This window comes from Eumetopias jubatus, unplaced genomic scaffold (assembly GCF_037043125.1).
Source record: "Eumetopias jubatus isolate StellerSeaLion01/CBP00866 unplaced genomic scaffold, mEumJub1_p1.0 scaffold_15, whole genome shotgun sequence".
NCBI classification, from domain to species: Eukaryota; Metazoa; Chordata; class Mammalia; order Carnivora; family Otariidae; genus Eumetopias; species Eumetopias jubatus.
Window position 1 is genome coordinate 48,859,152 of NW_028274821.1, and position 15,242 is coordinate 48,874,393.

A 15,242-nucleotide genomic window follows, 5' to 3' on the forward strand; every position below is an offset into this window, starting at 1 on the left:
TGAACAGTGATGATGGTTTGCACAGTACTGTTAATGCACTTAATGCTTATACTAAATTGTACACTTAAAGTGGTTTAAAATGGTAAACTTTTATGTTGTGTATATTTTACCACAATAAAAAAAAAAGTTGGTTGAACAAATAAATCACATTGCACTTAGAAGAGATCTAAAGCTATCCATGGCCTCTTAGACCCAATGTGATCCGGTCCCAGCTTTCCATTCTGATCTCGTCCCCTGCCCTTCTCCCATAATCATTCTTCTCTGACCGTATCAGTCTCCTTTGTGTTCTGCAACTACACCAGACTTATTCCCTCCGCAAGTTCACTGCGATTGCTTTCCAATGCTTAAAATGATCTTCCCCACATCTTCTTGTGGCCCCTCCTTCCCTTGATTGTCAAGCCCACAGAACTGCTTTCCATGATCACTCCGTTTCAAATTGCTAACCCCACCCCACCACTCGAATCAGTCTATTAGTGAAGATAATGCTAGCTGGTGTAACACATAAACCCCAGGGGCTCCACGGTTTAGAACAGGTCTAAACTTTGGCTTAGATCAGAATCCTTTGGAGGACCTGTTACAACACAGACAGTCCAAGCTTCTGGTTCAGTATGTCTGGGGTATGACCCAAGAATTTACATTTCTAACAAGATCTCAGGTGATGTTAACACTACTGGTTAAGGGAACCACTGGGTTAAAAAAATTCAAGTTGATTTCTCACTCACCTAACGACGAATAAGGGCGGCGTCCAGCAGGGAAGCTCCCCTCCGTGTAGTGATTCAGGTACCCCATCCCATGGCTCCACTATTTTTAACAAAGGATGCCCAGGATTGCCCGTGCTTTTTCCAAGCCAGCCAAAAGGGAAGAGCACAGAGGACCACAAGTGGGAGGTCTTTATGGGTCAGGCTCGGAAGGGGCACACATCACGTCTTCCCAGCTTTCAGTGGTTAGAACACACACAGATGGTCACAGCCGGAGCTCAAGGGAGGTTGGAAAATACAGTCTGTTTTTGTGTTCATGAGGAAGAGTAGATGGGATTGGTGATCCACCACATCCAGGAGACCCTTATGCCACTACGTTTGTCTTCATAGGTTTATCTCCACCTGAAATTACATCATGGGTTTATTTGCTTGCCTTTTCATTATCTTCCCACACTAGAGGGTAAGCTTCATGAGGGCAGGGACTCTGGCTTGTTCACCACTATATCTTTAGCACCTGGTACAGTGCTTGGCACATGGAAAGCACCAATAATTATTTCTTAAATTACTAAATGCACTTTTCATGGACTCTCCTGTCTGATGATCTTCTATTGCCTGTTCTTTCAGATGATCCTGACGCCATGTTCTTTTCCTTGCTTATGTCACTGGGCCCCTGCCATTATACCAGGCCCGTGTTCATGCTAACAGACAGGATCAGTTTTTCCAATAGCATTAGGAAAGTTGTGTTGCCTTCTCAACTACTCTGTCTGGGCGAGCCACTCATGCTATCTACCATCCCCAAGTCCCTTTCTAGTTTACCCCAGTGGCCTTCATTGTCAGGGAGAGAAAAGACCCAAAGGATGTTCTTTCTTAGCCACGCTGAGAACCCATGAGCTGGTCTAGCACAAAATACACTCTACATGGGGTTATGGTGACTGAGACAAACACAGAGCTGCCCTGTGGGATTTGGACTCGAGGAGTTTAGAAAGTCACCAGGGAGAAATAAAAGAGCAAGTCTACAGAGAGAAGCAGACACACCACGACAGTAAAGTGGTGAACGTCAAGAAGGAGAGAACTGTCTTGGATCCCTACAGTCTTCCTGTTTCAATTGAAGGATATCCCTAAAATAAACTCATTGTTTACGAGGGTCTCAGTGAGTCACTGTTCTTCATTTGGTTGGGAGCCTGACTAACCCAAGTCAGCACCTGCTGGCTAAATGGCCAAGAGCTCGGTGAGGCAGCTCACTGAGTAGTTGTCACATTCATAGGCGACTTAAAGAGTGAACCGCTCCACCCAGAGATGGCATCCGGGATGGTTAACTCCACACAAGTTCAGACCTTGTCATCTCACACGAAGAATCGCACAGCAGTTTCTCTACTCCCTTCCTCATCTCTTCTGCACCCGCCGCCAGATTCATCTTTCACAAAGCACATTCATTCTGTCACTGTCCTCTTCTAAGTCCGCCACCATTCTCCATGATGACAGAACTGATACTACATTTGCATCTATGGGATGGGAATTCTCCTGTACGTACCCGGTCTTGCTCAATCAATCCTCAGAACAACAAAGTAGGTCCTACAATAAAGTAGGACCTCCCTCCTTTATTGTGCAGCTCTGGGGACTGGGTCATAAAAAGATTCAATAAATTGCCCACAAACCTAAAGCTATGAACCAGAAGAATTAAAGAAGAAATCCAGGTGCGCCTGTTTTTAAAGGCTCTCCTGTTTACACCATTCATTCATTCACTCATTTATTCATTCAGATATTCGTTGTCAACCATGTGCCAGGAATTGTACTAGATGCTACGATTACAGCGGATAATTTCCCAGAAGATAATTGTAAAAGTACTACGATGCAATGCAGCATGATCAGTATTGGGCAGGGAATGTGCATGCTACGGAGGCAGACTGCAGGGGCACCAAGCCTTGCCTCACTGGTCAAGGAAGCCTTCTTCAAGGCAGGGTCATTTGAGTTGAGATCTGAAGTTGGGGAAGTTACTGAGGAAGTTAATCTGGTGGCCAGGGGGCTGCCCAGAGCCTTGTCTCTTACTCTGAATGTCCTGGACTGATGGATGGGCTATCAGGGAAGGAGGGGGAGAGGGTGGTGGGGATAAAGGGAGAAACCAAAAAAATACCCACTGATTGTCAATGATATTAACAAAATATATTTTGTGTTCTAACTCCTATCTTTGGGGCTTACAGCAGTTCCTGTGTAATGTGAAACTAAAATGTATTTCCTTACCCAGAAGCATCTCTTCCATCTTACACACACACACACATGCTGCCTCATTGCTGGTCTGCTGGCAGTGCTAATTATGTTCTCCATAACACATTTCTGATTGCATAGAATTAAATAAGGCAGGTGTGGAGGTGACAGAACAGAAGAGAATATGCCTCATATGACAGACCGATCCATTTGGTGGGGGACAGGGTGAAAACAGCAAATGTTATATACGGAGATTAGAACAAAAAGCCCAACAGAGTCACACTTCTATAAAGATAAATAAAATCAAACTGAAGATAATTTTTGCAGTTTCTTCTATTATAAATGTAGTCTGAGCACACTGTCTTACAGTTTTTCAGTCTTTCAGCAGCTTTTTTTTTAAGATTTTATTTTTTGAGATAGAGAGAGAGAGAGAATGGTAGAGAGCATGAGAGCGAGGAAGGTCAGAGGGAGAAGCAGACTCCCCGCTGAGCAGGGAGCCCGATGCGGGACTCGATCCCAGGACTCCGGGATCATGAGCTGAGCCGAAGGCAGTCGCCTAACCAACTGAACCATCCAGGCGCCCACTGAGCCACCCAGGCACCCTCAGCAGCTTCTGATTTACCTTCTAAGATGGCACCAAACTAAGAGAGAAAACTATTTTGATAGAATATTCAATTTTGCATTTACAATTTGAAGGCTGATTCACAATCACCACTTCTCCATTAGAGGGAAAGGAGAAGGCATAAACACCTTTACTCTGTAAGAGCTTTACCGAGTAGGGACAAAGATGAAAAATAAATTCCGTATAAAAAAGCAGAAAAAGAAAATCTGGGCACATATGCCAGACTATCAGCCCAAACAGAACTAGCTAAACTTCATAAACTATTAAAGAGCTGTGAGCATGGGCTATCCCCAAACCTAAAAGCCTGACTTGTAGTTCTGGAGATGCCTCCCTTAGAAGCAAAAGCCTTTCGTAACTAACTATAGCCCTATCGCTATACACTGTAACGGGGTATTCACCAAACCACATATCATTTCTTCTGGGGGCCACCTTCCCAGCCTCCGTGAGATCAGGTTTAGCCCCGAGACTGAGTTTTGGCCAGTGAACCATGAATGGAATTCCTAGGGAAGCTTGGGACCATGAACAACTAACTGCATGGACCACAGACATCCCACTCCTCCACACGCCTCTGCTCTGGTCTGCTTTAGACTAAAATGGGAGGGAGCGAGTGCATTAAGGGACTGAGCTGTGGGTGTGGTTTTTACGGCAGCTGATCAAACCTAAGTAATACAAACCCAAGGCAAAAAGGAACCTGAGTCCTCCAGAGTAGGCTACAATGCTGCAGGCCATGAATGGGTTAACTGCAGATGTCCGAAATGGTTCCACTGGACACTCAGAGTCAAGAAACTTCATATTCAGTTATTGTCAAGTTTTTGAATGACCTTTCAGAGGCCAGGGCATTTAAAAGGAATGAGGTTATAAAATAGGAAGATGACAGAAGGGAAGATGAATAAGGGTAGCCCAATGGGTACCTGAGATGCCCATCCAGAGCCTTGTGAGTTCCTGAGAGTTGAGATTATGTCTTTAGCTTAAATGCCTCATCCATGTACTGACATCTACAGATACAATCAAAACCTCTCGAGCTGGCACCTCACTCTCCGTGATGCATTCCTGCCTTCCTCTTTAACCACTATTCATCCTCTGCTGACCCAACCTGCATGAGATGTGCATCCTGAACAAGCCCCACCTCTGTGGGGCTTACGAATAATTGTCCCTCTGTAAGGTGTGCCCTTCGCCTACCTTATCTGCCTCCAAAATTCGTAATCATTTTTCCAGGTTAAGCTTAAAGACATCTCATTTATTCATAGCTTTTGCTGAAATCTGTTCTCCCTGGGAAGCATGCTTCTTAAGCTGGGTTCCCATAACCCTTTATGACCGTTAACCATATGTATCACAGCACTTAATCATTAAAGTCATAATCCTTGTTCTTCATTCTCATCCTTGGCTAGACTCACAGGTTCTTAATGACAATTGTGTGTGACTGGGTTCAATCCCCTTGGCCAGCTGAATATCCAGTGCAACACATACACGCACACACAGGTATCAAACAATAGGTGTATGATTGAGTTGAAAATAAGGAGTTCCCTGGGGTGTACAGCACAAATGTAACTGGAGACAGTTGAACACTAAAGATTTTCCATAAAACCAAGAAATATGCCATCAAAAGAAGCTCACTGCAGCCTTTGAATAAGATTTGCTATACAGAATGTCAGTCCATCTTAAGGCTGAATTACTCTGGTCCAAGAGTACAGTAGTAAAAGGAAAGTAAACTTGAAGAATCAAAGCTTTAGAAAGTGTAAATAGTAAAAATGACAATTTGAAAAAGGAAAATAAATCTGGATCAAAGGACTTTTTGACCCCAAAATGCCACTCCTTCCTGCCTTTATACTTTAAAAAGATTCATTTTTTTCCCCCTGAAGCAAAACAGGCCTTTATCCCACCATTAAAGTGAAGCTATTAGAATACTCTACATGTCCAACAATAGGGAAATGGTCAATTACACAGGATTAATTCCAAGAGAACTTATAACAATAGCATGAGGGGGTGCCTGGGTGGCTCAGTCAGTTAAGCATCTGACTTCAGCTCAGGTCCTGATCTCAAGGTCCTGGGATCGAGCCCCGCATCAGGCTCCCTGCTCAGCGGGGAGTCTGCTTCTCCCTCTCCCTCTGCTGCTCCCTCTGCTCATGCTTTCTCTGTCATATAAACACATTTTTTTTAAACTCTTAAAAAAAAATAGCATGGGAAAATGTTCACTAGAATGCTGACTGCAAAAAAACAAAGTAAGATACTATATATCTAAAGCATGATCTCAGCAATATATATAAAGTACATTTGTATATTTAGATGAAATAATGGAATGAAATGCAACAAAATGGTGTAATTGTGGTTTTATCAGAGTAGTCAAAGGCTCAGATGGTTTTATTTCCTTCTCTAGGTCTTTTTTTTTTTTTAAGATTTTATTTCTTTATCTGACAGAGAGAGAGAGCACAGGCAGAGGCAGAGGGAGAAGCAGGCTCTCTGCTGAGCAAGGAGCCCGATGTGGGACTCGATCCCAGGACCCTGGGATCATGACCTGAGCCGAAGGCTGACACTTAACCGACTGAGCCACCCAGGCGCCCCCTTCTCTAGGTTTTTTAAAATATTTTCCAGGTCTTCTACAATGAACACAAATATGTTAATAATTAGAAAGTAATGTGAAAATACTCCCAGGTCAGACTGTCTGGATTTGAATCCTATTCCCACTTGGTAGCTGTGTGACCTCCAGATACGTCCTATACTTTCCTGTTGCCTCAGCTTACTCATCTATAAATGAAGACAGTGTGAGTTTCCTTTTAGGGTTTTTGTAAGATGATGACGAGATGATCCATTGAAAGCACTTGGAACAGTGGCCAGCATAGTAAACCTCTCTAAATATTACCCAATAATGTTGCATGTGGAGGAGCCCAGGCATGCCCTGGAACTTGGGCGGCACCAACGTAAGATGGAACGGGGACAGGCTCACATAATAAACTTTGCCTCCTACTATATATTTTTACAAAAGTCCCCCGGTATCCACGGGATATACCCTCAAGAACCCCAGTGGAGAGCGCCTGGGTGGCTCAGTTGGTTAAGCGACTGCTTTCGGCTCAGGTCATGATCCCGGAGTCCTGGGATCGAGTCCCACATCGGGCTCCCGGCTCAGCGGGGAGCCTGCTTCTCCCTCTGACCCTTTCCCCTCTCATGCTGTTTCTCTCTCTCTCTCAAATAAATAAATAAAATCTTAAAAAAAAAAAAAAAAAGAACCCCAGTGGATGCCTAACGTTGAGGGTAGTACGGAATCTTATAATTCACCATGTTATTTTCTCTATGTACCTACCTATGATAAAGCCAAATTGATAAATTAGGCACAGTAAGAGAGCGACAACAAAAGCTAGTAAAAAAAAAAATACAACAGTTACAACAAAGTACTGTAATAAAGGTGATGTGGATGCAGTCTCTCAAAATACCTTCTTGTCCTGCACTCACACTTCTTGTGATGTGAGATGATAAAACGCCTGTGTGGGGAATGACATGGGCACCATGACACAGCATTAGGCCACCGATCTTCTGGTGGTATCTCAGGAGGAGGATCATCTGCTTCCTGATCAGAGTTGACCCGGGGGGTGGGGGGGATGCTGAAACCACAGAGACCAGAATGGTGGATAGTGAAACCACAGATAAGGGGTACGCTATGGTACTCAAGACTGCCCAGGGATTCAAACCTGGTAAGTTACTGGGTCTCCATCAGGCAAACCTCCGTCTCTCCTCTACTAACATGGCTGCCAGGAGAATGATGGGAAGAGGAAGAAACGAGCAATTTTCAACTTTATTCTCCATTGCTTTTGTCCACTTCCTCACCCCCTCCTCTCTTTCCTATGTACTTTGTCTTAACTGGCAATTTTGGGCTTAATTGGTAGAACACAGGGAAGCTGAAGTAAACAAAACTCAGTGGACTATAAAGAGGAAAAGGGGTGGGGGGAAGGAAGGCTTGAATGTCAGCCTCGACTCTATAATCAGAGGAGTGGGTTGGCGTGGTGCTATAACATACATGATCTCCTAGGTAAGTAGGCTGACATTTCATTTACTGCTCCGATTTTCTCAAGGCAGAGATAATTTACCTGTGTTATGATTAAATCCTGCTTTCAGGCTCTCGGCAAAGCTTGCCTGCTGGAGTATCTCAAATTTGGGAAATCTGTCTGAATTTAGACAGAGTACCGAAGATAACTAGAGAGGCAAGGAAATCTCCTTTCCCCTCCGACAGTTGCAGAACTGGATCCAATCTATTAAAGTCAATCGGTTGATTTGCACAAGTAGCCTAATTAGAGATATTCAGATAGCAGGCACAGGTTCCCTTGCCTTCCAGGTTTAAAAAGAAAAATCAATGTCCACACACGGGAAAAAAAATTGAGCACTTATTTTGAAGCCACAAATTACAGCAGTGCCATGCACAGAAAACCAGTAGACGGGCTCTAGGTCAATGCAAAAATACCACCTCATGGGGAAGAATGATTGGAAGGGATGGGCAGAACATTCACCTGCAGGTCACAAGCTCAAAATGCAGCTCAGGCCTGCCTGTATGATGTTTATAACCCACTGACAGTCCGTGAGAAAAGAGCTGGCTCGAAGACTACATTTTCCCCAGAAATCGCTGTCCTTTCCGCTGAAAGGCTGAAAATCAGTAGGATCCCCCAAATGAACTCACCTGCTCAGCTCCTAGAGGTGTATTCCAGCCGGCACAGCGGAGTCAAATTGCACATTGCATACAGTTCATTTCCACCGTTCCTGACCCAGCTCAGTGGCTGAGCACTCTGGGCAAGTTGAGGCTTGCAGATGGGAATGCAGCCCACAGCGCCTGCCTCACCTCCTGACTGTCGGTCACAGAATTGGAAAGAGGGAACAGAAAATGTAAAGGGGAGCCTGAATCTCCTCCTTCCAGGCTCCTGGGGCCCAAACTTCTCGGCAGCACCGAGTCTAGTGACTAAAAACAAGATCTAAAGGTGAAGGATTATCTAGTAATTTTCAGGCTTTGTTTCAACAGGAAACTAAACCATAGCCACATGCCAGGCCCTCTGTTAAACATTTAATTCAGAGCCTCTAAGCAATATAGCAGAAATAAAAAATCAAGAGAGTAAATGAGGGAATAGACTCCCTGATGCAAAGGAATCTACAGGCATTTTGCTTTTTTAGCTTGTGAGGCAATTTTTATCTCTGTCTCACTCTAAAGAGTATTCTAGGCAACTGAGAGTTATGTGGTATCACCCTCATCATCATCACCACCGTGCCCGTCCCTGTTTTATACTGTTGACAACGGAGGCCACAAAGATAGAAGTGAAATGCCCAAGACCACAGCTTGAAAGTGGCAGGGCCCATAAGTCAACACAGACGATCAAGGCAGTGCTTTCTGCTTTACAACCTGCTACCCCTTCCTATAGACCGGACATGCTCTTTCCCTAGCCAAGTTTACCCAAAAGCTAGATCAAAATGGAAAAAACAGACTATCGGGTACTGTTTTAAAAAAAACCAGAGGAAAAGAAAAAAACAGCTTTTATGTTTCCCCCCCTTTTGGTACGATAACCTAAATCGCTCCAACTGGTCCATGCTATCTCTGGGAATGCCAAGTCCTCCTGCCGTAAGACCCAGGTTCCATGTTGGATTAAAAATAATTAGCAGCATTGCACAATATACAAAACAGAATCAGAACCCCACAATCCTTTCCATGCAGGTGGCCTGTCCTTTTGAGAAAGACCAAGAAAAGGAAGCATTGAGAGAACTCGATAAAATGATGCTACCATTTGTGTTACTGGTCCTCAGCCTCTGGGAATTGAGACGCACCACAAGGGCTGTGTTACAGCATGCTCCATGACATTTCCCCTTCTAACTGCGCGGGAGCAGCATATTGCTCACCTCTTGAGGTGCACACACCCCTCCTGCATCTGCGTACTCGCTCTGCATTTCTAGGGCCATCCATAAAAGCTAAAAAATCCTCAGAAGTCACAGGGAAGTTGTCTTTGACAGAGTGCCATTCCCTGACCCAAATCAGTGTTTGCCTTTGAATCAGTTTATGTTACCAGTTATTTAGCAGATTGATTGCTGCTATGGCAACTGCACATCCCTCCGCACAGACACCGGCGTAAGTCCTTGATATCATCCTGGCTTACTCTCTCTGGCTGCATTCAGTCCATGCCAACAATTAGAGACTATTGGGGAAATTAATTGCCTCCTGCACTGTAGGTCCTGGGACTGCATCGTGGTAAAAAGAACAAATGAGGCCTGGTGTGGAAAGCAAGGACCGCGCTTACTGCCCAGCAGCCTGAAAGGAGAGGACTACAGGGCTCCCAGCCGTGCTCTGGCCATACTGCTCACCTTTGGTTTCCACGGTTTCTGCCAAATATCAGTGCAGGGTGTGCCCAAAGACTGCCAATGCCATTTGGCAGTGATTTGCTGTCTTTCAGGAAAGCTTTTTGCTAGGCTAGAAAAAGAACCAGCTTTTCCTTGCATCACAAAAAGATGGACACAGATTCTGGGAGACCACCCCTTGGCTGCATGATCTTGGGCAAATCCCTTAAACTCTGAAACCTAGGTTTTCCCACCTACAACCAAGAATTAAGCACAGTACCTGCTCCACCTGGTTGTTGAGAAGACTGCAGGAAACCACAACCCTGGCACATAGATAGAGCCCTGAGAACTCTCAGTTCCTTCCTTCCTTACCTTCCCTCTTCAGTTTTAATGCTTTATCCTTTCTGCCTGATTAGCAAGAGAGGTGATTAGGCTCATTAGGAGCTGGTTCTATGCTGTCCTCTGTTTCTGATCCATAAGCGTGAGCCTCAAATTCCACCCAGTGTGTCAAATCTGCTCTACGAGAAACAGATCAGTGCTTTTGTCTGGTTTCAACCCAAAAGTACAGGTTGGATCCTCCAAGGGAGTTTTCCTCTTTCTAGGTTTCTCCCCTTAACCACCGATCAACCGTTGTTAACATGCAATTGTTTATTATGAATGAAGCTGGCAAACTAGAATGGGGGTACAGCAATGGCACCCATCCCCAGAAGAGCCCCTCACTTCTCATATTCTGTGCGTGGCTGAGGCTATGATCTCTATCCGCTGAGGAACCTGTGTTATCAGTAGCCATGCTATTTCTGTATCCGGAGATGCTTGGAGCACTGACGGAAATGTTTCTAAACCATATGTTGTTTTCATGTTTTAACATTGTATATGTATATATAATTTGCATAAATACAAAAATAAATAGCTGTCCTGTATTTCTCTGAAGACTGTAAACTCCAAAGAAAGAGGTAGAAATCCTCCCACATCTCGGTCTTAATGGTGCCTGGTACATAGCGAAAGAGTCAGCAATGTTGTCAGCCCAAACTGACTTTGGGATTTAACAGTTAATAATTTATGATGCAAATGTTCTCATTTTATGTACTTTTTACTCTCGATGGTGAGAAAGAGTGGCACAGTCAGGTGTGAGACCAGAAGTGCTACCACACCAGATAGCAATGCCACCTTCATGAGCTCACTCTGAAGATCCCAGGATTCTGGGTCAGGTGGCGGTAAAATAATTCATTGAAAGTAATGCTTTGTTCACAAGGTCTGACCAGAGGCACCTGGTGCCTCAAAAAGCAACACAGCTTTGAAGTCAGAGGGACCTGGGGCCTGGATTCTACATCTTTCTAAGCCTCAGTCTCGTTTTCTTTAAAATTGGTAGCATTTGAGGAGAAAGGGGAACCCTCCTACACTGTTGGTGGGAATGCAAGCTGGTGCAACCACTCTGGAAAACAGTATGGAGATTCCTCAAAAAGTTGAGAATAGAGCTACCATATGACCCAGCAATTGCACTCCTGGGTATTCACCCCAAAGATACAAATGTAGGGATCCGAAGGGGTACGTGCACCCCGATGTTTATAGCAGCAATGTCCACAATAGCCAAACTGTGGAAAGAGCCTAGATGTCCATCAACAGATGAATGGATAAAGAAGATGTGGTTTTTATATACATAATATATATATTATACATATATATAACATATATACAATAGAATATTATGCAGCCATCAAAAAACCACAAAATCTTGCCATATACAATGATGTGGATGGAACTAGAGGGTATTATGCTAAGTGAAATAAGTCAATCAGAGAAAGACGAATATCATATGATCTCACTGATACAAGGAATCTGAGAAACAAGACAGAGGACCATAGGGGAAGGGAGGAAAAAATGAAACAAGATGAAACCAAAGAGGGAGACAAACCATAAGAGACTCTTAATCTCAGGAAACAAACTGAGGGCTGCTGGAGTGGAGTGGGAGGGATGGGGTGGCTGGGTGATGGACAATGGGGAGAGTATGTGCTATGGTGAGCGCTGTGAATTGTGTAAGACTGTTTAATCACAGATCTGTACGTCTGAAATAAATAATACATTGTATGTTAAAAAAGAAATAGGAAGGAAAAATGAAGGCAGGGAAATTGGAGAGGGAGATAAACCATGAGAGACGATGGACTCTGAGAAACAAACTGAGGGTTCTAGAGGGGAGGGGGGTGGGGGGATGGGTTAGCCTGGTGATGGGTATTAAAGAGGGCACGTTCTGTGTGGAGCACTGGGTGTTATACGCAAACAATGAATCATGGAACTCTACATCAAAAACTAATGATGTAATGTATGGTGACTAACATAGTAAAAAATAATAAATAAATAATAAAGGAAAATGAAAAAAACTAAAAACTAATGATGTATGGTGACTAACATAACAAAATAAAATTCAAAAAAATTAAAAATAGGGGCACCTGGATGGCTCAGTCATTAAGCGTCTGCCTTCAGCTCAGGTCATGATCCCAGGGTCCTGGGATCGAGCCCGGCATCGGGCTCCCTGCTCGGCGGGGAGCCTGCTTCTCCCTCTCCCACTCCCCCTGCTCGTGTTCCCTCTCTCGCTGCGTCTCTGTCAAATAAATAAATAAAATCTTAAAAAAAATTAAAAATAAATAAAATTGGTAGCATTTGTGTTTACTAATCTTGCCGGGCTGCAGAATGGGATAGCTGAGAGTGAACATCCTCAGCGACCAGGGTCGCGGCTGGACTCCTGACCACTCGGAACTGAGTGAGCCTGAACCAGTGACCATTTCCTCAACTGAGACTGGGAGGTACCCATGTTCTACTCCATGGGGTTGTTGTGCAGAGGAGCTCAGATGATCCAGGCAAAGTGCTCAGCATGGGGCCTAATCCATGGAAGAGCTCAGGCATGTAGCCCATAGTCATTGTTACAGTAGTAAATGACATGATGGATGTAAACAGCCTGGTTCTCAGTAGGTTTTTTTAAAAAACTGGAAATTTGAGACACCTGAAAAGCACACTGTCAGGGAAATTCCAGACACTGTAAACCTCTTTAGAATCAAAAAGTTGGAGAGGCACCTGTTACAATAAGAAAGGTATCGTCTTATAAATCCATCATCCCGTTGAAATCAGTTCAGTGCCACAGAGCTGCATGGAGACAGGACGGCCTGGCTTCTGTGCAGCCGTCCTGGCTCTGAAATGTGCCTGCTGGAACAGGGGGACCAGGGGCTTGCTGTGCTCCATCACCCCGGGGGTGGGGGAGTAACCAGCCTCCGCCAAGGATGGTGGGGAGAGGAAACACAAAAGCAAAATTCTAAATGAACTGGTGTAACAGGACAGTGCCAAAAAAAAAAAAAAAAAAATCAACTGACAGGCTGGCCAACCACCCCCGAATGCAATGGGGGGAAGTTCACTTTGAACAACGGGGCCATCAATGAGGCCAGTAAGGCAGTTCCATAAGAGTTAAAGCAATAACTAAAATAATGATTTTTATAGACACCTAGCATAGATCAGATTGCTGGTCATGCTTTTTTTGTTTTGTTTCTTCAAAGATACACCCACGCACCTTTGGCAGTGTTATCCTCAAACGACAAGATGTTACTTCTAAGCTGCAAGACCTCAGGCGCTATCTGTCCTCACCCACACCCAACTGTCTACCATCTTCAGCACCAAACATATCCCTGAAGACAAAAATGGCCCTTCAGTTCCTGAGTCGTTTAAACTGAAAAACCAGTTAAAGTGCCATTCCCAAAATAAAACAGAAACATGGCCACTGGCATGAAATATTTACAGCTGTGAGACCAAAAAAAAAAAAAACCCTGAAGAAAGAAAAGCAAGCCTTACTTGACCCGGTAGGTAGGGGAATGATGCAGCTGCACGAACAACAGAGAAGCACTTCGCCCCAAAACACGTTCCTCTTCTGGGATCCCTGTATGCACCCGTCACTCAAGTGGAAGTCCCAAGAGTTGTCTTCAGCGGCTTCCTCCCCTCGGCCCCGTATCCAGTCACTGACGTAGTTCCACCTATTCCGTGGCTAGCATATCTCCGTGCCTGGGATACCCCTCTGCTGCTCAGGTCCTCCGAGCTCCTCCTGACCAACACAGCCATACTGCTCACTGGGTTTTCTCTATCCCGGGTTTCCCTCTTTCCAGCTGTTTCTCACAGCCAATAGCATGGCTTGGAAGGCCCTTCCAGCTCCAGCCCGTACGTGCATTTCCGCTTGTATCCTTTGCCCAGCGCCTGAGGCCCTCTCAGAGCCCGCCATTCCCTACGCATGCTGAAACCCGTCGTAACCATGTGCGCCGTCCTGCTGCAGTGCTCGCTTCTCCCTCCGCACGCGGCTACCTCAGCCCTGCACACTCTCGCGTGTGCCCTTCAACACTTAGTTCAGATGTTCTCTCTTCTTTCCGAATCACCCCTGGATCCCTCCTGAGCTAGACTCGGGGGCTCCCTGCACCGTGCTCTCCATCCTTGTACGGAGTCTCATCAGAGCATGTTTCATACAATATGGCAACCACCGACCTGTCTCCCTGTCCACTCCTGTGCGCTGTGCTCTAGGTGATGGAAGCCCGGCCATAAGAGGAGACACAGGGGGAGGCTAAGGAAAACAAGACGTCTTACACTCACAAGTCCTAGAAAAAGGAGGCACTGCATGCCGCATAGAGTCACGGGGAACATGCCAGGTTTGAGACACGGGGAGAGAGACATCTAGGGCAGGGCCTTTATTGGGGTTCCCTCAGGTAAGGCAAGGCAGGGCTAGCTGCTCAGAGGCATGCTCCCAGAGGCTGGACCCTTTGCCATCTCGAAGAGTTGGCTAGTCTTTGAAGGGCTAGTCAATAAAAAAGCCAGAAAGGTTTTAAGGTGTCAAAACATCATTAATATACAGAAAATACAAAATATAAACTCCCAACCTCCAAACTAAAACCCGGGCTCTTCCCTACCGCATTCTTGGCCCCGTTCTAGCAGGACTTAGAGCAGGCCTCATAATCCACGGAGAAGCTCTATATACCAGTTTACAGATTTTCTACAGCTGGTGCTTTCTGACTCGTCAATGCCCTGACCATGCTGGTTAGGAAACATTTTGAGCATCGTCCCTGATTATAACTGCTTTATATCTATTATCACAGCCCTGTGAGGTGTGTGTTATTATCCAGATTTTAGAGATCCAGAAACTAGGCTCAGAGAAGTTAAACAACCTGTCGAAATCACATAATGACTACAGAGCCAGAATGTGGAGCCATGTTTACCTACACCAGGCCCTGTGCTCTCTCCTTTCCATCAGACTGCCTCTCTGCTCTTACTTCTTGACTTAGGCATCTAGAACAGTGCACAGCACCTAGCAGGGATTCATGAAATGGTGAAGTGAATTATGGCATAAATGGCAGTGAAACTGAGTATTTTAAACTTTTCCCACAGCTGATCTACTCCATGGAACAAAA